General features: G+C 33.9%; 1 protein-coding gene and 2 long non-coding RNA genes across 3 annotated transcripts in view; 1 reads left to right on the top strand and 2 right to left on the bottom strand.

Annotated features, from left to right (window-relative positions):
• The window catches only part of LOC120414119 (band 7 protein AGAP004871), a 420,902-nt gene that overhangs the window by 309,323 nt on the left and 84,675 nt on the right, over window positions 1-26,904 (bottom strand). The window lies entirely within an intron of this gene.
• LOC120414120 (uncharacterized) lies at window positions 15,909-16,947 on the top strand. Its single transcript, XR_005605032.2, has 3 exons — window positions 15,909-16,222; window positions 16,282-16,352; window positions 16,407-16,947. It is a non-coding gene; the product is annotated as an uncharacterized LOC120414120 (long non-coding RNA).
• LOC120414121 (uncharacterized) lies at window positions 25,798-26,860 on the bottom strand. The gene is made up of 3 exons (XR_005605033.2): window positions 26,710-26,860; window positions 25,953-26,656; window positions 25,798-25,899 (listed from the first exon to the last, which is right to left on the bottom strand). It is a non-coding gene; the product is annotated as an uncharacterized LOC120414121 (long non-coding RNA).

Genomic DNA, 26,904 nt, shown 5'->3' on the forward strand with positions numbered 1-26,904 from the left:
GTCAAATCTTACATTTTTTTATTGCAAAACAACTGAACTAGTGTAAAATGCATTTTAAAACACTTTTTTTCATTCAAAAGTCAAAAGAAAAAAACTTTAAAAAATATTTGCATCGGTCTAAGGAAAGCATGCACAAAAAAAAAACAAAAAAAATTGAACTGGGACTAATAATGATTTTTTTTTTGCGCAAGAGATGGTGTTTTTATTTTAATATCAATCATAAAATGATGAAACAATTTAAAAATTATTGTATAGCTGCAAAATAAAATTTGTCAATAGTATTTTTAAGATTCTGCTGTTTGTCTAGAATACATATTATTGAATTACAAAATTCAGTAAAATCCAAATTATAAAATAGACAAAAAATCACTATAATAAAATGATTCAAAAGCCCAAAGGGCATTTGCAGATAGTTTCAGGATATCAATGTGAAGAAAAACTATATTTTTAAATAATCATAAAAAAATATTTTGAAAACCATTTTAAAACTAAGATTTTCAAGATGTTAATTGAACTTTAAATCGTAAAAGATTACTTACAAGGGAACTTTTTTGAGTAAATGGTTTCTAACGTTTAACTTTAAAGTTGGTAAGAGATACTATTACTTTTTAAAAGTTAAATCACATTTAAATTGAGTTTGCTTGATTTCACAATCAAATGAGGATCAAATGTATCTGTATACCAACAATATTATGTTCAAAACAATCATCTTTTACAGCCCTTACCTTAAATTTGACTTTTTTGATGAATAATTCGTTTTTTTTTTCGAAATTTTATATTTATATTTTTTTTTTTTTTCAAACATCTCCGTCTCAAAATATCACTATAAACCCTGACCCTGGAATTGAGATCAAGTGTTATAATAAAAAATAAAAGCAAAGTTTTATGGAAACCAAAGAACTAGTATCGAGACAACATTTTCTAGTTTTGTTCAAATAGACAATGTTTGACCCAGTAATAAAATTGTTTGAATTTGTTTTTGTTTTGAAGATTCCTTAGATTCACCCCGTCAAATGGAAGGGACCTGTTATTTTTCAAGTTTGAAAAACAATCCAAACCCGACCATTTCTCAATCGAAAACAAAAACATAAAATGCGACAATCTGACAGGATACAAGTGTCCTCAAACAGCGTGTGGGACCACACATTTTCTGACGTGTGCGACGAAACTTTCGCCGTTAGAAACAGATCAGAAAAATCCATTAAACCGTACCCATAAATCGCAAAACTTAATTCCGGTGGCCACCGGGACGAGCATCGAGCAGCGTCGACGTTTGCCATTCACAGTAAACAACATCATAAATCACCGCCAGGACGAACCCCATCAGGAAGGGAACCTGTGCGTTTTGCAACGACGACGACGACGACGGATTGTGTGGCGCCAGACCACGGATTCAGCAATCGGCAGCGACGGCGGCGGCGTTTGGACAAATAGCTCGTTTCCTCATACGTCAAAGGTTAACGAGCATCGAACGAACGAACGAACGCAAACAAAATTAATGTAAGTGGAGCGACGCTCCAGTTTTGTCCCCAAACACCAACGACACCCACCACCAATGAGAATGTTGCGACGTGCGATGAAAGGTAGTACACGGCTGGAGAGAGAGCAAAAAAAAATGAACAAACCTACGAACGAACCCATCGACGCCCCCTTTCTCTCACCTAGGGTTCAAGGGGGATCGATGGGGTCAAACAAGACAATTACTGTTGGTTTAATGCGGATCAATCCATTGCAATGGATGGAGATATTCATTTTATTTGTTGATATTTGTTCAGTCAAAAGAGTATCGCGATACAGCTTATTTTAATTTGAAAATTTTCGTGATCAAAGTCAGGATTTACTTCAATGATAATAATTAATAAATGGCCTGGGACTAAAGGTCGTCTCGCCCAAAGTTTCGCCTTTGTCGCCAATAATGTGAAAAATCTCCATTTTCAAACTGTGATATCTCAGGGACTCCTTTTAAAGAAAAGTGTAACGTAAACTAAAAATTAAACATTGAACCCAATAGGAAAACATTTGAAAAAAATTCTTATGAAAACGGTGTGTGAAAATTAAGCAACAAGTTTTCATTTGCGCAACAGGCACTGAAAAAAAATTTAACTAAAAAATGAACCATGCCAATCGATTTTAAGTCCAATTTTCTTTAAAATGAGTCTGGTTCCAGAGATATCGCAGTTTGAAAATGGAGGTTTTTCGCATTTTTTGCGTAAAAGGCGAAACATTGGAGTGGTGTCAAAAAAGAGGGCGTGGACCGATTTTGACGAAAATCGTGATTTGAGCATGAGCATTTTCATAACTTTTGAGATATTAATGCAGTTAGACTCAAAATCGTGTGCTCTTTTAGAAAAGCATAAAATATCCAGTACTTTGTTCTAGAAATCTGGAGGAAATCCTGCTTTTTGGCGAAAATTTTACACGTAGCTTAATGTGTGGGACAAACTTGCCTTGCGTTTTTCTCATTTTGCTGTTTTTGTAAATGGGACAATTATGCGAACATGGGCAGCATATACATTTTCAAGCATTAGTTAAATAATTTTGAAGACATTTGGTTGTACGAGTATTAAAACTTTTAAGTCAGCAGTTAAAAAAAACGGTTCCAAGATAATTCAATACGGACCTACATAGGGAAATGAAATGTTCTGGGAGAAATTCTAAACACCCAAAGTCATTCAAATTTAAGGCTGAAAAACTTGTAGTTTGTTTTTGGTGCTGGCACGTTTCTTGTACCGAACTAGCACAAACTTAACAAAAACTATCATTTTAATCAAAAACAACGTTACTTAATCCACCATTACGTGGTTGGTGCCTTCCTCACATTTAGAGTGTAATGCTAAATAGTATCTGAGATCCGGCCTCCACAAAGTTCATTAATAGCACTTAAGTGCTAATAACTTTTGATAGGGTTGTCAGATCTTCAATCTATTGAACTCGTTGAAAAGGTCTTTTGATTACCTACCCAACGACAAGTCGCATGATAGATCTGGACAACGTTTTCATCGAAATATATGAGATCCAGCCTAAAAAAAGTTCATAAACAACACTTAAGTGCTTATAACTTTTGATAGGGTAGTTAGATCTTCAATCTTCTGAACTCTTTGAAAAGGTCTTTCGAATACGTTTCTAAAAATGTATAACATGACGGGGTTTCTTACAAAAACCACCCTTTTTACAATCTTCCGGACTTTTGCTAAAATCGTTTTTTTAGCATAACTTTTGAAGTACTTAACCAAACTTTATAATTTTCAATAGCGACTTATGGGACCCTAAGACGGATCGAATGAGACCAAAACGGTCCAAATCGGGTCAGCCAGTGCCGAGATAACTCAGTGCAATTTTTTTATCAACATCCCACCACACACACAGACATTTGCTCAAAATTTGATTCTGAGTCGAAATGTATACATGAAGGTCTAGGAGGTCAAATTAAGAATTTCTTTTTTTGAGTGATTTTATAGCCTTTCCTCAGTAAGGTGAGGAAGGCAAAAACACAGTTTTACAATGTTTCTAAATGTTATTAATCTCATTTATCTGCCCAAAATTATTTTAAATTGATTCCGACCTTGTTCTTGCATGATCTTGTTGCTCGATTGAAACCCCGATTTGACAGTTCGATTGGAACCCTGAGAGTAACATTTCGCCTCTCCATATAGGCTCTCTATATTTCAACACTAACTTGACCAAGTTGAATTTGGTCAAGACTCGTTGAATCAGTCCCGTGTGCATAATAAATGCCTTTTCCAAATGTTTATTTAAACAAATATTCATTCATAATTCATAATAAAAATTGCCATCGGTTTATAATTCCTGTATTTTTCATAAAACAAAATTTAAAATTTTTGGGCATTTTATGCAAGTTTAATTGTTTTGCAATCATTAGCTTTCAAAAAATGTATGATTTATGAATACAAAGAGACGAGTTGTTCCTTTTAATTTCGCTATATATTTTTAATAATATCTTGACCGATACGTATTTCGTCTACTACTTGCAGACTTCATCAGTGTTCTGTTTTAAATAAAACATGTACTAGCCTAAGAACAGGTTCATTTTATATGATTCTTAGCGTTGTAAAAAAATATATCCGAAACCTTACACCTGCATTTTTTTTTTTTTTTTCAAAAATTATAACGATTCATATTTTTCATGAAACTAATATATACAATTCATTTCGGCTCCCCTCCCACTAACATTTACACACAAGATCCTCTGTAATTATTAAGTCAAATGTAATTACAAAAGCCGACTCGGTCCTAACCAGGTCCCAGTACCGAAAAGGACCTAATAAAAATAATTTTATGAAAAAAAAAATATACAATTCATTTCATTTTATAAGGTTGCTTTAAGAGCGAGTTTTTCACCAATGTGTAACAGGTTGTATCGAGGTGCTCCGATTTGGATGAAACATTCAGCGTTTGTTTGTCTATACATGAGATGAACTCATGCCAAATATGAGCCCTCTACGACAAAGGGAAGTGGGGTAAAACGGGCTTTGAAGTTTGAGGTCGAAAAAACATTAAAAATCTTAAAGTTGCTCGCATTTCCGTAAAACTTCTTCAATTCCAACTCTCTTAGATGCATTCGAAAGGTCTTTTGAAGCACTTCAAAATGTGCCATAGACATCCAGGATTGGTTCGAATTTTTCTCATAGCTTTTGCAAATAACTGTTAAAAATGATTTTTTTTAAAACCTTAATATCTTTTTACAACAGCCTCCAACACTCATACTTCCATAGGTTAAAAGAAAGGTAATTTCATGGACTATAAGCCTACGGAAATAACTATTTGGCCAATCGCAGTTTTTCTTATAGTTTTTTTGATTTTTCTATAACAAACATTTTACAACGTTAGTTTTTGCCCTGTAGGCCGTCATAGCGGCACTTTTCGGTCTCAAATTTGTCATATTCGGAATCCTCGGAAAATTTCACGTAAGTTAGAAGTATTGGAGTTGTAAATTTCATTAGACCTTTCGAATGCATCTAAGAGAGTTGGAATTGAAGAAGTTTTACGGAAATGCGCGCAATTTTAAGATTTTTTTAACAATTACATTGGTGCGGTTGTTATCCTGAGCTGAGCTATGGATACAAAATGGGGAGAGAGTTTACTGGTACTAAGGAGAACGAATTGGACAAAGAAGGAAAACAATTGCAAAAATAACCTTCGTAATATACTTTTCAAAATAATAAATTAAAAAAAAACTCCTCAGCCAATTTTGTTTACCAAAATATGGCTTAAGTTATTATTGTTAGACATAAGTGATTTTATACAGAGTTTTTAATTAATTTAGAAAAAGTCTAGATTTTTAGCAATATTAAACAATAATTGTCTCAATCATTCGAGAAAAAAAAATCAGATAATACTGATTCTTGGACTTGCAATTTTTGGATTTTTTAAATATATAAGAGAAGTTCTCTCAGATTATGGTCATTCGATTTTTTGTATTTTTTAATCCGACTGAAACTTGTTTGGTGTGTTGGTTCAGTTAATCATTGATTGTTTTAAAACATCTTTGAATTTATTTTAAATTATTATTTGCCTTCACCCCATGTGATCCAACCCCATCATTTTTTTCGGACCACTCCTCCACCTTCCTTCACATCTACATCGTGCTCCCAATTTCCGTACACACAGAAAAGTTGAAGGCATCGCGCCGCCGGCGTCGTTGTTCACCATTTTGCTGGCTGTCACATTATTATTTCCACTGACTTGACTGACTGACTGACGGGACTTCGGGACGCGCGATGTACATAAAAGTGAAGAATGTACCTCTCAATTTTCGAGTCTTTATGTCTCAGTTTGTTGGGGCCTGGACTTGGGAGCAGCTGGCAGCAAAATTTACATAGGCTCCCCTTAAGCGTTTTTTTTCCCTCCAAATTCCCCCTCGAATCTTCAACGTCATCATCATTTGGGGATGGCCCCCACCCCTTCCCTCATGGAGTAGGTGGGTGATGGACAGGACGATTTAAAGGCTCACCGTCGTGCGCGTCATGACGGTGAGCCACGTGTGACACGTACATAAGACCTGGCCGCGTCGTCGTCGTGAACTCTCTCTGTGAAATTCCTCCCGTCCTATGCTAATGGGCCACAGCAGACTGACTGACTGGCGGTTCTTCTGACTTATGGATTCTGCACGTCACTCAGCAGCGACCTCGGACGAGTGGAAGTGAGGGGGATTCTGGGGAAAAACGACGACCTCTCCCAAAAGGTCGTTTCGTCAAAATGTGTCTGCTGCGAATTGAGATGCGTACGGTAACAAATGTTTGTTCTGGGAAAATTTTGAGCTCAAAAGGCAAAGGCGTGTTTGAGTAGAATTGCTCATGTTTTTCACGTTAAGGGGAAATTATTTCGTACGGTCAAAATTACTTAAAACTTGTTGTAAATACATCGTATACTTCTACAGGAATTCTATACTAAAAGTTGCGACTTTCTAAATCAAAAATTGTGGAACTCAAAAAAGTATAGGACATCGCTGAAATTTTAAAGTTATCGCAGTTTAAGTGGAAAAGATAATTTTTCTCGTTTTCGTAATTTTCCAGTTTTTACGAACGGCGTTTCAAAAATCCAGGTTTTATTTTCAAAAAATCATATCTCAGAATCCTGTTAAAAAACTTTTCCATTATTGAGTATGTTACGTAAAATTTCCCGAGGATTTAAAAAAAAAATATTTCCAGAGCCTATGCCCTTCAGTTCAGACACCGTCACTGTTTCAAAGGACTTTAACACTCCTCCGTCCAAGGCATCCCGTACTTACACGAACGACCAAGGCGGAAAAAAAGTTGGAACGCTAACTTCAACTCGCTGGTTCTCAGCCAAAACTCAACCAATCTGGATGATTCCTTTTTCCAGAGATTTGTACGGATCTCCAGATGAGCCTAGAACTTTGCAGATCTCGATTTGATCAATCCTCTAATAACTACGACTAAATTAGTCGGAGCAACTTTTTTTCCGCGTGTATTTCCGAAAAGCGACTCAAGCGGGAACATTTTTGCTACGCTGCAAAAACACAATAACTTTGCTAAAATGTTAGCAAAACCCATAAAATTATATATCAAAATTTCCGTTATGATCTCAGGATTATGATGAACTTCTCAAATTTCCATTATTTTCACAAAAAAAATCACAAAACTACGTAAAACTACAGAAAAAATAAAAATGCCTCATTTTATGACTAGATCTTTATGGTAAAATCATTGATTTCATTGATTTTTTTATGAAAATGTTTCAAATGATCTAAATTATATGTTTCCGAATCATTCTGAGTGTGTTTTTTCCTGAATACTACAAAATTTTACCAAAACTACGTAAAATACAGAAAATTTGATACATTCCTTTAGAACTTTATTTGCTTCATGATAAAATCATTGATTTATTTTATGAAAATGTTTCAAATGATCTAAATTACAAGTTTCCGAATTATTCTGAGTGTGATTCTTACTGAGTACTACAAAATTTTACCAAAACTACGTAAAATACAGAAAATTTGATACATTCCTTTAGAACTTTATTTGCTTCATGATAAAATCATTGATTTATTTTATGAAAATGTTTCAAACGATCTAAATTACAAGTTTCCGAATTATTCTGAGTGTGATTCTTACTGAGTACTACAAAATTTTACAAAAACTACGTAAAATACAGAAAATTTGATACTTTCCTTTAGAACTTTATTTGCTTCATGATAAAATCATTGATTTATTTTATGAAAATGTTTCAAATGATCTAAATTACAAGTTTCCGAATTATTCTGAGTGTGATTCTTACTGAGTACTACAAAATTTTACCAAAACTACGTAAAATACAGAAAATTTGATACATTCCTTTAGAACTTTATTTGCTTCATGATAAAATCATTGATTTATTTTATGAAAATGTTTCAAACGATCTAAATTACAAGTTTCCGAATTATTCTGAGTGTGATTCTTACTGAGTACTACAAAATTTTACCAAAACTACGTAAAATACAGAAAATTTGATACTTTCCTTTAGAACTTTATTTGCTTCATGATAAAATCATTGATTTATTTTATGAAAATGTTTCAAATGATCTAAATGACAAGTTTCCGAATTATTCTGAGTGTGATTCTTACTGAGTAGTACAAAATTTTATCAAAACTACGTAAAATACAGAAAATTTGATATTTTCCTTTAGAACTTTATTTGCTTCATGATAAAATCAATGATTTAGCTTATGAAAATGTTTCAAATGATCTAAATTATAAGTTTCCGAATCATTCTGAGTGTGTTTTCATCCTGAATACTACAAAATTTTACCAAAACTACGTAAAATACAGAAAATTTGATACTTTCCTTTAGAACTTTATTTGCTTCATGATAAAATCATTGATTTAGTTTATGAAAATGTTTCAAATGATCTAAATTATAAGTTTCCGAATTATTCTGAGTGTGATTCTTCCTGAATACTAAAAAATTCTACCAAAACTACGTAAAATACAGAAAATTTGATACTTTCCTTTGGGACCATCCATAAACCACGTGGACACTTTGGGGGGGGGGGGGTATGGCGATTGTCCACGCTCCATACAAAAAAGATTTTTATTGTATGGACAATTGTCCACGAAGAGGGGGGGGGGGGGTTCGAGATTACCAAAAATGTGTCCACGTGGTTTATGGATGGTCCCTTTAGAACTTTATTTGCTTCATGGTAAAATCATTGATTTATTTCATAATGCTTTTTCAAATGATCTAAATTATAAGTTCCTGAATCATTCTCAGTGCGTTTCTTCCTGAATACTAAAAATAAATTACCAAAACTTCGTAAAATACAGAAAGTTTTATAATTTTTATAATTTTATGTTGGTATTAGAATGTAGAGCATTGTTTTGGAAACTTATTGTATGGGAGCAGTTCTCTACAGAAGCAGTATTTTTTCTTTAATTTTATTTTTTGTATTTTTAATCCGGCTGAAACTGTTTTGGTGTCTTCGGTATGCCCAAAGAAGCAATTTTGCTGCATTGGTTCGTTCATTTAATTTTCCATACACATTTGGCAGCTTTCCATACAAAAATGATATGTGAAATGTGAAAATTAAAAAATGTGTATCTTTAGAAGGAATTTTTTGATCGATTTGGTGTCTTCGGCAAAGTTGTAGGTAGGGATATGGACTACACTGAAAAAAATTATACACGGTAAAAAAAATTTGGTGATTTTTTATTTCACTTTTTGTCACTAAAACTTGATTTGCAAAAAAAACACTATTTTTATTTTTTTTTATGTTTTGATATGTTTTAGAGGATATCAAATGCCAACTTTTCAGAAATTTCCAGAATGGCCAAAACATCTTTGACCGAGCTATGATTTTTTGAAGCAATACAGATTTTTTCAACAAATCGAAATATTGTTCCCAAAAAACTTTCATCTTCATTTTTCGATGTAAAATCGAATTTGCAATCGAAAAGAGCTTCAGTGTTTTTTTTATAAAGTGCAAGTTTTCAAGTCAAGCTATTTTTAGGTAACTTTTTTGAAAAAAGTCGCAGTTATTCATTTTTTTAAATAAGTGCCCATGTTTGCCCACATTTGAAAAAAATATTTTTGAAAAGCTGAAAATATTTTTAAAAGGGCCTAACATTCAATATTATACCCTTTTGAAATGTTAGTCTTGATTTTAAATTTTTGAAAATATTTTTTCCGAAAAGATCGAAAAATTTCATAAATGTTTCATATTCCAACATTGTAAATCGGACCATTAGTTGCTGAGATATCGACATTAGAAAATGGTGGGTTGTTTGGGTGAGACTTAGAAAACATGAATTTTCCTGTTTTTTAACCTTTGAATGGCAATATCTCAGCAACTAAGGGTCGTATCAACAAAGTTCAAAAATATAGAAAATTTTCTCAGCTTTTCAAAAATATGGGCACTAATTTTAAAAATGAACAACTGCGACTTCTTTTCAAAAAAGTTACCTAAAAATGACTATAACTTGAAAACGGTGCACTATATAAAAAAATCACTAACATACTTTAAGATTGAAAATTCGATTTTACATCGATAAATGAAGATGAAACATTTTTGCGACGAATGTTTCGATTTTTTTTTAAATCTATATTGATTTAAAATGTATAACTCGGTCAAAGATTTTTTTTTGTCCATTCTGTTAATTTCTGAAAAGTTGGCATTTGAAGTCCTCTAAAACATATCAGAAAATAAAAAAAAAAATAAAAATAGTGTCTTTTGCAAATCAAGTTTTACTGACAAAAAGTTAAATAAAAAATCACCAAATTTTTGTTTACCGTGTATAACTTTTTTTCAGTGTAGTCTATTTCCATACCTACAACTTTGCCGAAGACACCAAACCAATCAAAAAATTTCATCAAATGATACAGATTTTTGAATTTTCGAATATCATTTTTGTATGGACAGCTGACAAATTTGTATGAAAAATTATATGAACGAACTAATGATGCAAAATGGCTTCTTTGGGCATACCGAAGGCACCAAAATAGTTTCAGCCGGATTAAAAAAACAAAAAATAAAATGACCGAAATCTCAGTGACTTGCTCATGGGTGTTTTGAAAGATTTTCATAAAAAAATTTATCAAATTTTCCTACAACAGATGATTTTTTTACAGAACTGTGAAATTTTCTGTATTTTACGTAGTTTTGGTGATATTTTGTAGTATTCAGGAAGAATCACACTCAGAATGATTCGGAAACTTATAATTTGGATCATTTGAAACATTTTCATAAACTAAATCAATGATTTTATCATGAAGCAAATAAAGTTCTAAAGGAAGGTATCAAATTTTCTGTATTTTACGTAGTTTTGGTAAAATTTTGTAGTACTCAGTAAGAATCACACTCAGAATAATTCGGAAACTTGTAATTTAGATCATTTGAAACATTTTCATAAAATAAATCAATGATTTTATCATGAAGCAAATAAAGTTCTAAAGGAAAGTATCAAATTTTCTGTATTTTACGTAGTTTTGGGAGAATTTTTTAGTATTCAGAAAGAATCACACTCAGAATAATTCGGAAACTTGTAATTTAGATCATTTGAAACATTTTCATAAAATAAATCAATGATTTTATCATGAAGCAAATAAAGTTCTAAAGGAAAGTATCAAATTTTCTGTATTTTATGTAGTTTTGGGAGAATTTTTTAGTATTCAGGAAGAATTACACTCAGAATAATTCGGAAACTTGTAATTTAGATCATTTGAAACATTTTCATAAAATAAATCAATGATTTTATCATGAAGCAAATAAAGTTCTAAAGGAAAGTATCAAATTTTCTGTATTTTACGTAGTTTTGGTAGAATTTTTTAGTATTCAGGAAGAATCACACTCAGAATAATTCGTAAACTTGTAATTTAGATCATTTGAAACATTTTCATAAAATAAATCAGAGATTTTATCATGAAGCAAATAAAGTTTTAAAGGAAAGTATCAAATTTTCTGTATTTTACGTAGTTTTGGTAGAAATTTTTAGTATTCAGGAAGAATTACACTCAGAATAATTCGGAAACTTGTAATTTAGATCATTTGAAACATTTTCATAAAATAAATCAATGATTTTATCATGAAGCAAATAAAGTTCAAAAGGAAGGTATCAAATTTTCTGTATTTTACGTAGTTTTGGTAAAATTTTGTAGTACTCAGTAAGAATCACACTCAGAATAATTCGGAAACTTGTAATTTAGATCATTTGAAACATTTTCATAAAATAAATCAACGATTTTATCATGAAGCAAATAAAGTTCTAAAGGAAAGTATCAAATTTTCTGTATTTTACGTAGTTTTGGGAGAATTTTTTAGTATTCAGAAAGAATCACACTCAGAATAATTCGGAAACTTGTAATTTGGATCATTTGAAACATTTTCATAAAATAAATCAATGATTTTATCATGAAGCAAATAAAGTTCTAAAGGAAAGTATCAAATTTTCTGTATTTTACGTAGTTTTGGGAGAATTTTTTAGTATTCAGAAAGAATCACACTCAGAATAATTCGGAAACTTGTAATTTAGATCATTTGAAACATTTTCATAAAATAAATCAATGATTTTATCATGAAGCAAATAAACTTCTAAAGGAAAGTATCAAATTTTCTGTATTTTACGTAGTTTTGGGAGAATTTTTTAGTATTCAGGAAGAATTACACTCAGAATAATTCGGAAACTTGTAATTTAGATCATTTGAAACATTTTCATAAAATAAATCAATGATTTTATCATGAAGCAAATAAAGTTCTAAAGGAAAGTATCAAATTTTCTGTATTTTACGTAGTTTTGGTAGAATTTTTAAGTATTCAGGAAGAATCACACTCAGAATAATTCGGAAACTTGTAATTTAGATCATTTGAAACATTTTCATAAAATAAATCAGAGATTTTATCATGAAGCAAATACAGTTTTAAAGGAAAGTATCAAATTTTCTGTATTTTACGTAGTTTTGGTGATATTTTGTAGTATTCAGGAAGAAACACACTCAGAATAATTCGGAAACTTATAATTTGGATCATTTGAAACATTTTCATAAAATAAATCAATGATTTTATCATCAAGCAAATAAAGTTCTAAAGGAAGGTATCAAATTTTCTGTATGTTACGTAAAATTTTGTAGTACTCAGTAAGAATCACACTCAGAATAATTCGGAAACTTGTAATTAAGATCATTTGAAACATATTCACAAACTAAATCAATGATTTTATCATGAAGCAAATAAAGTTCTAAAGGAAAGTATCAAATTTTTTGTATTTTACGTAGTTTTGGTAGAATTTTTTAGTATTCAGTAAGAATCACACTCAGAATAATTCGGAAACTTGTAATTTAGATCATTTGAAACATTTTCATAAAATAAATCAATGATTTTATCATGAAGCAAATAAAGTTCTAAAGGAATGTATCAAATTTTCTGTATTTTACGTAGTTTTGGGAGAATTTTCCAGTATTCAGGAAGAATCACACTCAGAATAATTCGGAAACTTGTAATTTAGATCATTTGAAACATTTTCATAAAATAAATCAATGATTTTATCATGAAGCAAATAAAGTTCTAAAGGAAAGTATCAAATTTTCTGTATTTTACGTAGTTTTGGTAGAATTTTGTAGTATTCAGGAAGAATCACACTCAGAATAATTCGTAAACTTGTAATTTAGATCATTTGAAACATTTTCATAAAATAAATCAATGATTTTATCATGAAGCAAATAAAGTTCTAAAGGAAAGTATCAAATTTTCTGTATTTTACGTAGTTTTGGTGATATTTTGTAGTATTCATGAAGCAAATAAAGTTCTAAAGGAAGGTATCAAATTTTCTGTATTTTACGTAGTTTTGGTAAAATTTTGTAGTACTCAGTAAGAATCACACTCAGAATAATTCGGAAACTTGTAATTTAGATCATTTGAAACATTTTCATAAAATAAATCATAATTTTATCATGAAGCAAATAAAGTTCTAAAGGAAAGTATCAAATTTTCTGTATTTTACGTAGTTTTGGTAAAATTTTGTAGTACTCAGTAAGAATCACACTCAGAATAATTCGGAAACTTGTAATTTAGATCATTTGAAACATTTTCATAAAATAAATCAATGATTTTATCATGAAGCAAATAAAGTTCTAAAGGAATGTATCAAATTTTCTGTATTTTACGTAGTTTTGGTAAAATTTTGTAGTATTCAGGAAAAAACACACTCAGAATGATTCGGAAACATATAATTTAGATCATTTGAAACATTTTCATAAAAAAATCAATGAAATCAATGATTTTACCATAAAGTTCTAGTCATAAAATGAGGCATTTTTATTTTTTCTGTAGTTTTACGTAGTTTTGTGATTTTTTTTTTGTGAAAATAATGGAAATTTTAGAAGCTCATCATAATCCTGAGATCATAACGGAAATTTTGATATATAATTTTATGGGTTTTGCTAACATTTTAGCAAAGTTATTGTGTTTTTGCAGCGTAGCAAAAATGTTCCCGCTTGAGTCGCTTTTCGGAAATACACGCGGAAAAAAGTTGCTCCGACTAATTTAGTCGTAGTTATTAGAGGATTGATCAAATCGAGATCTGCAAAGTTCTAGGCTCATCTGGAGATCCGTACAAATCTCTGGAAAAAGGAATCATCCAGATTGGTTGAGTTTTGGCTGAGAACCAGCGAGTTGAAGTTAGCGTTCCAACTTTTTTTCCGCCTTGGACGGAGGAGTGTTAATAATATTTTTTTAAATATAGTTTTTGCGAAAATCGAGGATTTTTTGAACCACCCTAATATGGCGTAGGTCACCCAAACAAAAACATATGGTTCTAATTACACTGACCTACAAAAATTTATAAAAATGACTGCGCAGGCTCAACTAGAGGGGAAGTATGAAGTTTGGGGTTCTAGAAAGTTGTGCGAAATTGACTAGAACTTGACTAGACTTTGTAGAAAACAAAGAAAAAAATTAAAAAATGTTTCGATTGAGTTACACACATAATTCTAAAAAGTGCTGCAAAAAACTTCCAAGAGATCTTTTTCTTTGTTTTGATAAGTGTTAAAAACACTCAAAAATTATTCAAAAAAATATTTTTTATACATAAATTGTTTGATAAACATATCAACTCCAAAACCCTTACGGATTTGATGTTAAATTTATCGTCATACTATTTTTACAATTAATTGTTTAAAAAAGTGTTTTTAGGGAGACTTGATCCCTGCATTTTTATAGTCACTGGAAAAAGTTTCAAGATTAAATAATTGGGGTGGGTTCTCGTACATAGTTTCTTTTAGTATAGTTGTACATAACTTACTGCAGTTTGAACCATTTTTCAAAAGGTTTGTAAACAAAAATTACCAGCTTCCGTAAACATGCTCAATTTTGGTCTAAAAAAGAAAATTTTAAGTTTTTAAATATTTTCCATGCTTAACTTGTTAAATTTTGATCATAAACGTTTAATGTGAAATTGCGGTAACTTAAAGAAAATAAACAGTTTGGATGAATACCAAACATTTTGCTAAACACGGCGTGTTTTCTAGAACAACATTATCAAGAAAAAATAGTCATCGCTATTTTCAAATGTGTCTTATAGGAAATTTTCTAAGCTTTCCAATGCTTCTAAGAGCGAAATGTTTGATCGGGAAATTTCTGAGATATCTCTATTTTAATTTTTTTGGTTTTAAATTTCTTTATTAATTATTGAAAATTTTATGCTAACTGTTCAGAAAACTTATGAAATGATGTGTTTCATGTGTCATTTACTCATCAAAATGTGCAAAATAAGACAGGAAACAACTTTGTAGAAGGTTGCAAATCGCTAAACATTTTGAAAATGAAGTTTTAACCAGTTTTTTTTATATATGGGAATTTATTCATAAATTTAAATCATAAAACAATGTAAAAATATATTTTTATTAGATTACATATATTTTTTGTGTGCAAATATCACGAGTCTGCTCTAATTCAGCTTGCTCAACCAAAAATAGGCAGGTTTGTGATTGTTAATAGTATTATTGAATTTTTATGAATATGATTATATGATTTAAAATCGAAATGTACTACATATTACTGTTGCAAGCTTCAAAAGTCATATTTTCATGAGAATAAAATAAACATAAAATTTTATAAAATGTTAACTGTTGAAAATGCACTTAAAAGTAGCAATAAAACTCGAGTCTTCCAATTCAGAATGCTGGTCACAAACTTTTGTTTTGTTTGAACAATATTATTTATTATTTGAACAAAAAAAACAAAAGAGTCTTTTCAAACTATTTGAACAAGAACCAAGAAATAAAACATTTTTTAAAAAGATGATGTAACAGTTGGCCTGTTTGGCAAAATTATTTATTTATTTGTTTCAATGTTAAATGTTATTTCTTTACATTTTGCAATAAAATCCGTGTAGTCAAACTCCGCTTGCACTCTTCAGTAAACATCTCTGTAGTATTCACCACGGTAACTCAACCTGTTTTGGACCGATTGCGTTAAGACCCGGAGAGAGACTCTTGAGAGAGATGAGCCGATCTTGAACTACCTCAGTGAGAGAACACAACAGCTAGACCCGAGAACACAGTTGCTAAAAAGGGATGGGGAGTTCGCTACTTCTGTCGCACGCAGTTACCCAGAGAGCATCTCAAGGAATGACGTAATTCCGGTCAAACCGCTTGAGCGTCCGTTGCGACCTTCCCTATTCTGAGGACTCCAGGGCTCGTTCACTTTGTCCCCAGCTATCAACGAGAGTGGAAGTGCGCGTTTTGTACCGCGAGTTTTTGGCTTTTTGTACAAAATGTAATTTAGTATAGTGACGTGTTCCATTTTTGTTAACTAATTAAATTTCCATTTATTAGTTTCCCGTTAGTTATTTTGTGTGTGCGCTAGTGCTTGAAATTGTTTAAATTGTGTGCGAACAGGAGAAAAGGTAATTGTGCTCAATAGGACACCGTGCATGTGCTCATGGAATTTCTCCGAACAGCATTCGCCGTTAGCAACAGCGCTAACCATCCCGCAGCAGCACGAGCAGCACCAGCCCAGCAGCAGCGCGAACACACGAGCAGCAGAAGCAGCAGAGGAAAACGGAGACGAAGTTCCCCGCGCACCGTACTTCTCGTTGTCGCCGCACGTCACCAGGCGAAGCACGAGGACGAAGGAGCGTGAGCGCACGCTAGGCGGCGATCCGTCAACACATCGCCCCGGTGAAGAAGGGAGGGTCCCTGAACCACCACACGAGGACAGCGGAGATCGTTAGTCCCGGCCGGAGTCAACCCTAAGGCCGGAGCTTCCTGTCCAGTTGCTGAACGCTGACAGCCGCGGAACCGGGAAAAGTCCAAAACCGGCCCGAGCCACCCCGTAAGGCCGAGTCCCGCGCATTCCGGTCAGCTGTTCATCAGCTGACGGCCACGTGTCGTCCCTGAGCTGAGCAACCAGCCCAAGTAGCAGAGAACAACAGCAGCAACAAGATCATCATTCGGTGAGTCCGTTCTATTTGCACTTGTGGGAAGAGCACGTCCCTAGCTGACGTAGCGAAGTTTTGCCGGCCTAGTGCCGAGGCGGCAGACGCGAATCCGGCCTTGATGGACGCGTCCAAAGTTTGAGGTCCAAACTTTAATCCCACGTTTTTCGACGTCACACGTGGATGACCCCCAAAACCTAAACGCGCGCGCGCGCAATTTCGGAGCAGAAGCCGATTTGATCAGCTGATTGCTGGAAGATGGGAAGAGCACATGAGCACGGTTAGGGAAACAGACAGAAGTAAAGATAAACGCACACACGCAAAGTAGGTAGAAGATAGAAAGCTTGAAGATGGCCACCAACACTATTGTACAAATATAAGCATGCTTAACCAAAACGAACAGAAGAGAACTCGACTTTGTTTTTGGAGTTTATGAAATAAAACTACCCTAGATCTTTTCCTGATGAATAAAACGTTCGTTTAACTGTTATTTAAAACCTACTTGTGGAGTTTCTTTAGTTGATTTGATTTGGAGTTATGTCACTTTTCGTCGTCTTTTTTCGTTTTGTTTCTGAATGACAGAGCTTGGCGTCGAATGCACTGCCAAGATCGAAGCGCTGCCTGGTGGCAGGTGGCGGCACTGCCGATGATGAGCTTTTAGGTATGGGAAGCAACACACTGGAGTAAGTTGTCTGGGTAATTTCTTGTGGTTGGCGTGACGGATTCTCGGTTTCGTTTAGTGGCAGTTCTCGGTGATCTAGCTGGTTCGATCCTGAATCCTCCGATGAGGATCAGTTCAAAATGGGCTCGTCTTTTAAAAGAGTCTCGACCGGGCAAACAAACATGGCGTGCGATCTCCCTCTGGGAGTGGCGCATAAATCACACGCTCACCAGATCGACTAGCAACGGTTACAATGAGATATATAAATATATAAACTTCTAAAATATTGCTTTTTCCTTGATCATTTAGTACAAAAAAAAAACTACAACAGTAGTTTGCAGTTCAATTTCGAGTATTAAACATGTTTTGTATTCATCCAACTGGTTAATGTTTGATTAAGGAAATATGTTATTTATTTATAAAAATCTTGTAATACCCTATCAATCTCAAACCTGTGAAAAAATCGGTTGTATCAGCTAATTCCAAGCTGAATCAGAGTAGACCGGTGTTATTTGTACACAACTATTATGTAATAATCTATTTATTCTTGTAAAAATAATATTTTAATGCGGTTTTATGATTTTAATTTCTGAATAAATCCCACATATTCAAAAATTCGGTTCAAACAAAATTTTCAAAATGTTTAGCGGTTTGCAACCTTCAACAAAGATGTTTCTTGTATTATTTTGCACTTTTTGATGAGTAAATGACACATGAAACACATCATTTGACAAGTTTCCTGGACTGTTATTTAAAAGTTTCCAATAAATGCTTAAGGATTTTAAAACAAAAAACTTAAAATATAGATATCTCAGAAATTTCCCGATGAAACATTTCGCTCTTAGAAGCATTGGAAAGCTGAGAAAATTTCCTATAAGATACTTTTAAAAGTAGCGATGACTATTTTTTTTCCTTAAGGTTGCCCAGAAAACACGCCGTGTGTGGGAGTAATGAACAGCACTAATTTTCCATACAAACTTTGGAGAAAAATCATTCGGGCCTGTCTAAATATATTTTAAAAAATCAAAGTGCACGTGATTCTGAGAACCCTAAACGTCATGCTACCATTCGAGTTGAGCTTCGTAGAAATTTTGTTGGTCGGTCTTATTTCACCCAGGGATGTCTTTAAGGGGTTAGATACATATAAATCAGACATTATCAATTGTTACTAAAATTGGGATTATTTATTATTACTAAAATTAAGATTATTAACTTGGACTTTTATCACATGACGCGTTTATCTTAACTATTGTGTAATTTGACTTTTACTACAGCCATTCAGGAGTTATGTTATTAAAGAAATTATTAAATTAAAAAAAAATAGTTTTAACTTTGCGCAGTTTGCGCGCGATATTAATCTCAAATAAATTGAAATTGCTAGTATTTAAAATTGAGCTGACTAATCACCGATTTTGATTGGAAACTACACAGCTAAAAAAGTAGTAATCCAGCTGCGTGTAAAAGGCCTGGGTGTAAAATAAACTTTGCAATATTTTATGAAATTCTGTGTAATATTACACCCTGAAATATGTAGCCCATCAGTATGGAAAACCTACTTGACCGAAATGTCAAGCTCATATATGCGTTTATCCTTTCAGCTTTACATCGGTCTGATGGCCGAGTGGACTAAGGCGCCAGTCGTTACTGTTGGTGCTGGGTGTGAATCCCGTTGGTTGCAAGTTTTTTTTTGTGTTTGCAAAAATTGTACATGCAGTGTGTAATATTAAGTATTTATTTTGACGAAGGTGATGTCCATGCTTTTGCATGCGATTTTACCTTTGGATTTTTTGCTGTGTAGCGTGGTTCACGGATATATGAAAAAGACAAAGGTGTTTGATTTCGAACGCATCAAAAGGAATTTTTAAGCACTACAGTCCCAAAAGCTAGCCTGAAAATTTGAGCTTATTTGGTTAAGGTTTAGTTGCTCCAGTTTTGATCTGAAGTAAGAATAGAACTTAAATCAATTTACTATCATAGAACTTTAAAATTGCAAAAAACTTGGTTTTTGTATGGAATCAATTAAGTTTTCGTACATGGCACTAAAAGCTCCAAAAAGTGTATAAAAATCACTAAAGTTACTGAGACAAGTAGCCAGATCTTCAAACCACATAATTTCCAATCAAATAAAAGAGATCCGACGTCTTAAAAAATCTGGCTTAAAGGGTCCAGCGATCTCCTGATACAATTAAATTAAATTTCAAATTGAAACTTTCAATCAACCATTGCTCCATCAACAAAGAATACCAATTTCCATTCCATTCCACTCAAACCATCATCACCATCATCGCAATCACTGCCACTGCACGCTGTACCGCTGTAATGAAGCCAATTTTCATCACTCCAGCATCACTCAATAATTTCATTTTCTCTCATCAACTTTATTTTTTCTTCTTCTCTATATTTTTCACTCCATCAACCCCATTTCCGACATCGCAAAAGAAAAAAAAAGTGGTGTGCCGTAATTGCTTTCACCGAGTTTTGCCTCAGAGTCTAGGCTAGTCATTTCATCCCTTAATATTTTCATTTTGTTTGCCCCCCAAATACCCCGAGGTCACCAAACAGACCAGATCTCCAGCAAGAAGAGGTTGAGGTGTAGCAGCACACGCAGAACTGCCATGATGTTTGCCTTTCCATGGTCGTTGAGGCTGAAGAAAACAGCCTGCGGGTGGCTTAAGATTGGAAAACGATGTTTATTCAATTCACGTTGCGCAAGAGAAAAGCTCCTCTCTGTTCTTTTGGGGTTTGGTTGTGTTCACCAGATGAAAGATACTGCACGTGATTACCGTGGCTTTTGGCCGGATATAACTGGATGCACGGTGCTTCCAATTGTAGTTTTGTAAGCTTTTGTTTTAATTTGGTCAACCTGACCTCTTGGAACTTAAAGGCAATTCTCCTCAAAATTGACCGATTTCTTGGAACTTTTAACTCATAAAATCGCAATTTGAGCCACCGTCCGAGTGTGACCCCGGCTGACAGCACCGGGACCACATTTCGACCTATAACATCTTCAAGAAAAGAAGGTCGCCACCCGCACCCAAAAGACACTGCTGGGCTTTGGCTGTGGTCTCTTCTAATTTGACATCCCCGTCCAAAAACCTTCAAAGTGCCAGTCCTTTGACCGTGAAAAGACCAACCTAGCCCGTGGCACGCTGGCTCTGGTCAAGGGACCTTCCTCCCCGGCCGAATTAAAGACCTATTTATCATCGGGGATTAAAATCTTATCCAATTTATCTTTTTCTCTCCGGCGGGACCAAAACGGAATTAAATGTGGCAGACCAGCCAGCGAGAGTACAATAAAGTGTATGGTTTCTTTTTTCTTCCTTTGTTGTTTTGTCCAACTCTCCAAACCCCGGTGTTATCTCTGGGCAAGCTGGACAGTTGGCCAGAGCTCACCGACCAACCGGCCGTGGCCAAAGAAAAGCTCCGGAAGCTTTAGTATTGCAGCATCCAGTGAACAAATACGGCGCAGGAAGGCACATTCCGGAGGAATCCTGTGTGGTGTTTTTCAGGGGTTCCCATTTTTTTTTTTTTTCATTCAACTACTTATAACTTGAAAGATTCGTGTAGTTTTTCCATTAAAAAGCAATGTTTTTTTTATTTTAAATTTATTATTATTTTTTTTAGAATGAAGCTATACTCATCAATTCCTTACGTACAAATTGGCCATGAATTATTTGGAATTTGTTTTTATGATCAATTTGATATCTTCAGCAAAGCTTTACGTTTTGATCAGAACTTTTTGGGGAAAAATAGGGTACGCGTAAATGAGGTTTTGCGTGACTTACCACACATAACCTTCGGACGCCTAGAAATGAGCAGAAACTTGCAACAGAGTCCACAAAAGACCCGGGGGTTAAAGTGGATTGCTTTGCTTTTTTGGGTACACGGAAAAAAATCCCTGAATATTCTTAATTAATTTTTCTCACAAATTAAAATAGATTTTGGCATAGGGGAAATAAATCCATTTTTATCACACTAAGCCGTTCGACCAATTATCATCACTTTTGCCGTTTTCCGCTATTAAATCAACTTTTTTAGATGTATGAACAATGAAGAGTTGCTTGCTCAAAAAACAAAATATTACCCTCTGACACAAAATATTCAATGCAATTTGTGTATGGGTTCAATTTTGCCCAGTTTTGCATCTGAATTTTAATATTTAAATAATTTTCTTAAGTATCTCCTAAAGAAAACCATTCTTAATTCACCAAAAGTAGAATTATTCTATTTGATTTTATCGAATAAGTTTAGGTTTTGTAATAGTTTTTGCAGTAATGGGTATTGATAATAACCAAAAAAAAATTAAAAAACATTAAAAATGTAATTTTGATAAACATGAATTGTAATTATAAAATGAATAAAAAAACTTAACTACTACCTAAAATATTCAACTCATTTTGAATTTTTACTGCCGTAACACAATACAATTTATTCATCGTTATTTTACTAAATTTAACAGAGTTAAAAAGCTTAAACTCTTTTGTGTTCTTTTATTGAATTTCACATTGTGTTATCCATGGCATGTTTCAATCGAAGGTCATTCCGCTGTATACTTACATGTGAAAATCAACATTTCGATAGATCGATACATATTTTATGATCAATATCTTTAAAAAATGACATCTAAATTAACCAAGCACTGTGTTGATTAAATTTCACGGCCAATGGCATTTTTCACGGAATACGCGGCTTCCGTGAAATCGCAAAAAAGCACTAGCCCTAATCATAATCCATTTTGGAACAATTATTGCTTGTAACTAAAAGGTTACCAATAGCAAAAAAAAATAAAAAAAAATCTAAAAAATCATGCATCGTTAAAAACATTTTTGGTTGTTTTATGTTTGATTGACGAGCTTGAATATGGACCAAACAATACTCTAAAGACACTAAGAATGTTTAAACCCAAGATGACAGCCAAAATGGCAGTATCAAAAATTGAGAAAATGCATTTGGTATGCAAGCAGGTATCAACTACTCAATTTTTTTTTAAATGAAATCGCAGAATGGAAAAAAGACCAATAATTTTCACTTATTTTTCGAAAAATTAGTGCTTTTTTGGTAAGTTTCGAACAAACACGCATAATTTTCAAAACTAAGTTTTGGATGATATATTGAATTGGCAATTTTTAGAAACATTTAAATAAAAAGTATCTCAAAAAGCTTTATACATGATTACAGTTATGCTTTTTTTTTATTTTTCGTTTTCTAGCAATATGTGGTCCCAAAATAAAAAATAAAAAAACGCATAAATCAGTGTTATACAATGCATAGTGGTCCAGATCGCAAAATTACGTGGAAAATCAATTTTCGGAAAAATGGAACCGTTGTGGAGCTTTGGTGTCTTTAGAAGAATTGCTGCAAATTAGAAGGGGCAAATTTTGGCTTGGTTGAAATTAGGTTGATTCACGATAAAAGTTTTTTCAATATTACTTTTCAGGAATATTTTTAATAGTAGTTTATGCAACAAGTTGCAAAAAGAGGATTTTTTCAGCACGAGTCGTACATTTATCCAACGAGGTTCACCGAGTTGGATAAATACGAAGAGCGCTGAAAAAATCAAGTTTTGCATCGAGTTCCATACAACATTTTTTGCAATTCAAAAAACACACACTGAGTGAAATTTTATGTCAAATTTTCATGTATTTTGTCAATAAATCGTTTAAATCAAAAAAATGTTGAAAAGTGTTACTTTTCGAAACAAGTGCTGAAAAGTTCAACTTTTCAGCACCCATTTGAGTGCTGAAAAGTAGAACTTTTCAGCATTTATTTTGGAAAGTGTTGCTATTCGATTCTGTTATTTTTGGTACAGAAAAGTAGGCTATTTCGTCGTTCAAGAATGATAGGAAAAGTAAGTAGTTTCACGACGGAATTGCAAAAAAAAATTTCGTCCTCTAGAATGTTATTGAGCTTGCCAATCCAAGCTACATTGTCTAAGACACCAAAACTGTAACTCACAATCTAAGCCACATTTAGAGAAAACAAAAATTTGTTTTTGTTTTTTTGACGTAGCAATTCAGGGATAAATTTTAGAAAAAAGTAGGGTACAGATTTCAAAAAAACGAACAACCATGACACTATTTTAAAATATTAAATTGATTTCCGGTTTTGATGGAGAATTTCGCACCTGACAAACACTTGATAAATTTGAAAATATATCCAAATTCAAAGAGTTTTCAATTGTAGACCAAGTAAAATATTAATGACACATTCTCCGGCAATGTACACCTTAGGATGAAATTTTGAAAAGCGTGTATGAGCTATTTGGATATTTTTCCTCGATTCTAGACAACTTGAAGCTTCAAAAATCATGGTTTTCATTAATTGAACTTTTGAATATCATTATGTACAAGTTAGTTAAGTTATGCAACAATTCGTGATAAAATCAGCGTTTTAAAACATTTTTCTAAAAACTGCTGGTTTTAAGCGAAATAAAATCCAAAAATTATTCTTTTGATTGCATTTTGTAGGTTTTTAGATGTACTAAACGGAAATGTCATGGATTTACAGTTTATGTTAAGTTAAGTATTTTTTCAAACTAGTGTAAGTTTACCATTTTATTGCGTTGCAACGTCACGAAAAAGGGACAGTTGTTTATGTCAACAGAAAACTAAACATTCAATCATTTTGATATTTCGGATGCTCTTTGTACTTGGAAAGAGCTTTCAAATGCAACCTAGAGCGACTAAATTGGTTGTCTAGATCCAAAGTTACAACAGGTTTATGTTTGCGTTGCAACGTCACGAAATTTTAAATCATATTGATCACATGGCAAAAAAGGTGTATGCGTAGTTGATTGTTGGAGATCAAAGGATAATAAATATTATATATATTTTTTATATAATGTTTCCGAGCCTATTTACAGAAAAATTAAACATGGGTCATTCACATATTCCGTCACTTAGGTTTGTAGCAACTCGAAAAAAAGTAGGTGTTTTATAAAACTTGTTGAGTAAATCAAAATAGACCGATGTTCACAATGGGGAAAAATTCTAAAACTTTCAAAAAAATAATCACGTGGTTACTGGATGGCCCCTATATGATAAACTGATTTATGAGAGGGTTCATTCTAATACAACGCAACGAATTTTTTTATCGCACACCCTTATGTCGGCCAAATTACGGTGAAATTCACCAAACAATAATAATTACGTGATTCGATTGTTTTTTTACAAACTTTTGTCACTTTGTTGTTGGACGAACCCTTACCTAAATAAGTTGTATGCAACGTTTAGATGTTCGCAATTAAAAATGTTATGTTGCGCAGGTAAACAGTTTTATTATTTCCTCAAATTTAGTTTAAAAAGCACATAAGTCAACAAAATAAGTTACGTTGTTTGCAGATCACCCCTTAGGGGCCATCAACAAACGATATGGGCACTTTAGTAATGAATTTCTGCCCTCCTGAAAACTTGAAGCTCCATACCTTCCTTTTAAAACTTCCACGTGTTTTGTAAATTTCCCAAAACGATTAAAATATTAAGGGAGCGTGCTTGCATTACGTAACAAAACATTTATATTTTTAGACCCCCTCCACCTCCTGGTAATACATTTCCGATACATTTTTTTGTATAAATCCTCGAACCCCGCCCCCCTCCCCCTTGATATTACGGCGTTACGTAATGCATGGACGCCCCATAACATGGATAGAGGAGGTGGGAGTGGGGGGGGGGGGTCTGTCCTTCGTGATAATGGAATAATACATTTTTTTTTACTTTGAAAATGCTTGGAAAACTTCGTAAATCGTACTGCAACTGTGAAAGCAGAATAGGGGGAGGGGGGGAGGGGTCTAACATGGGCAGGCCAATCAATTCACATGTCCTTGTACTGTCTATTAATGTCTTATAATCAAATTTTAACCTACAGTTGTTCAGCCTAACAAAAACTATGATTTATTTTGAAACTAAAATTTCGTGACGTTGCAACGCAACGAAAAACCCTGTTTTCCAAAACAGTGCGTTGCAACGTCACGAAATTTAAATGGTCTTTAAAAATCAAGGTTTGATTTTTTCGAAAAACTAATGATTGCATTCGATTTGTTGGCCAATTTTACACTAAAAATGGAAGAAGAACTCCAAATTTGCCATTTAACAGAGCAGAGTTGATGGCGAAACATGAATCAGGTCAGGATTGAGAAAAAGTCACGCGTTGCAACGTCACGCTACATATTCCCCTCTCAAAAATAGAATATTCGCTTAAAATATTGTTTCAACATTGTTTCTTATAGGAAATTTAATATACTTTCCGAATCTGTAATAACATATGTACCTGTTGAAACGAGCGGCTAAAGAGTGACGGGCACCAGTTTTCTGAGCTGAACTAAATGAAACTTCCTTCCATTTTCCGTACGCTAAAAAGCTATATTTTCTTAATTAATAACAAATAAAGTTCACAAGATACAATTTACTCACAACTTCGGTGTCTTTTCACAGCTGGAACGGATTCTCGTTCCCAGCTGCGCCCGTGCTCCCGCTTGCTTCAGTTTGTTTTCAACTTCTGATTCTTGCCAAGCGACAGCACGGGCACCTGACAAAGCAACACAAACAAAGACCAATGACGTTGAACAGGGGGCTGCTTCGGACGCGCTCCGTCGCAACACTCCCCCCCGTAAAACTTCTTCCTTGCCAAAGCTGGAGTTTTACGCCTAGTCACTGCTGCGCGTCCTGAAGATGCTGTGCTGACCTTTGGTACTGCTGACGTCATCTGCAACTTGGAGCCGATGAGCACTCTTCGTTGCGGGGTCGCCTGTTGACCTCCGTCTCACACCCGTGCCCGACCACTTTTGGCTCTATTTATGGGCCACGGGTGATCACTTTGTCACAACCCCCTTTGCAAGTCCTTGCCTCACCGACTCCATTTTGTCACCTCGTTTCGACAGCCATTGCACCAGCCTTCAGTGATGCAGCTCTTCAGCAACCGCTCCGGTTGAAAAGACGTCCTCGTGCCACTGTCGCCGCGCCTTTCCCGCTTCCGATCGTGGTCGTAGGCCCCCGAACTTCGGCCAGTCTTGTCGAAGTTCTTTTTAGTGTTGAAACGAGCGGCTAAAGAGTGACGGGCACCAGTTTTCTGAGCTGAACTAAATGAAACTTCCTTCCATTTTCCGTACGCTAAAAAGCTATATTTTCTTAATTAATAACAAATAAAGTTCACAAGATATAATTTACTCACAACTTCGGTGTCTTTTCACAGCTGGAACGGATTCTCGTTCCCAGCTGCGCCCGTGCTCCCGCTTGCTTCAGTTTGTTTTCAACTTCTGATTCTTGCCAAGCGACAGCACGGGCACCTGACAAAGCAACACAAACAAAGACCAATGACGTTGAACAGGGGGCTGCTTCGAACGCGCTCCGTCGCAACAGTACCTTT

This window comes from Culex pipiens, chromosome 3, assembly GCF_016801865.2.
Source record: "Culex pipiens pallens isolate TS chromosome 3, TS_CPP_V2, whole genome shotgun sequence".
Lineage (NCBI taxonomy): Eukaryota > Metazoa > Arthropoda > Insecta > Diptera > Culicidae > Culex > Culex pipiens.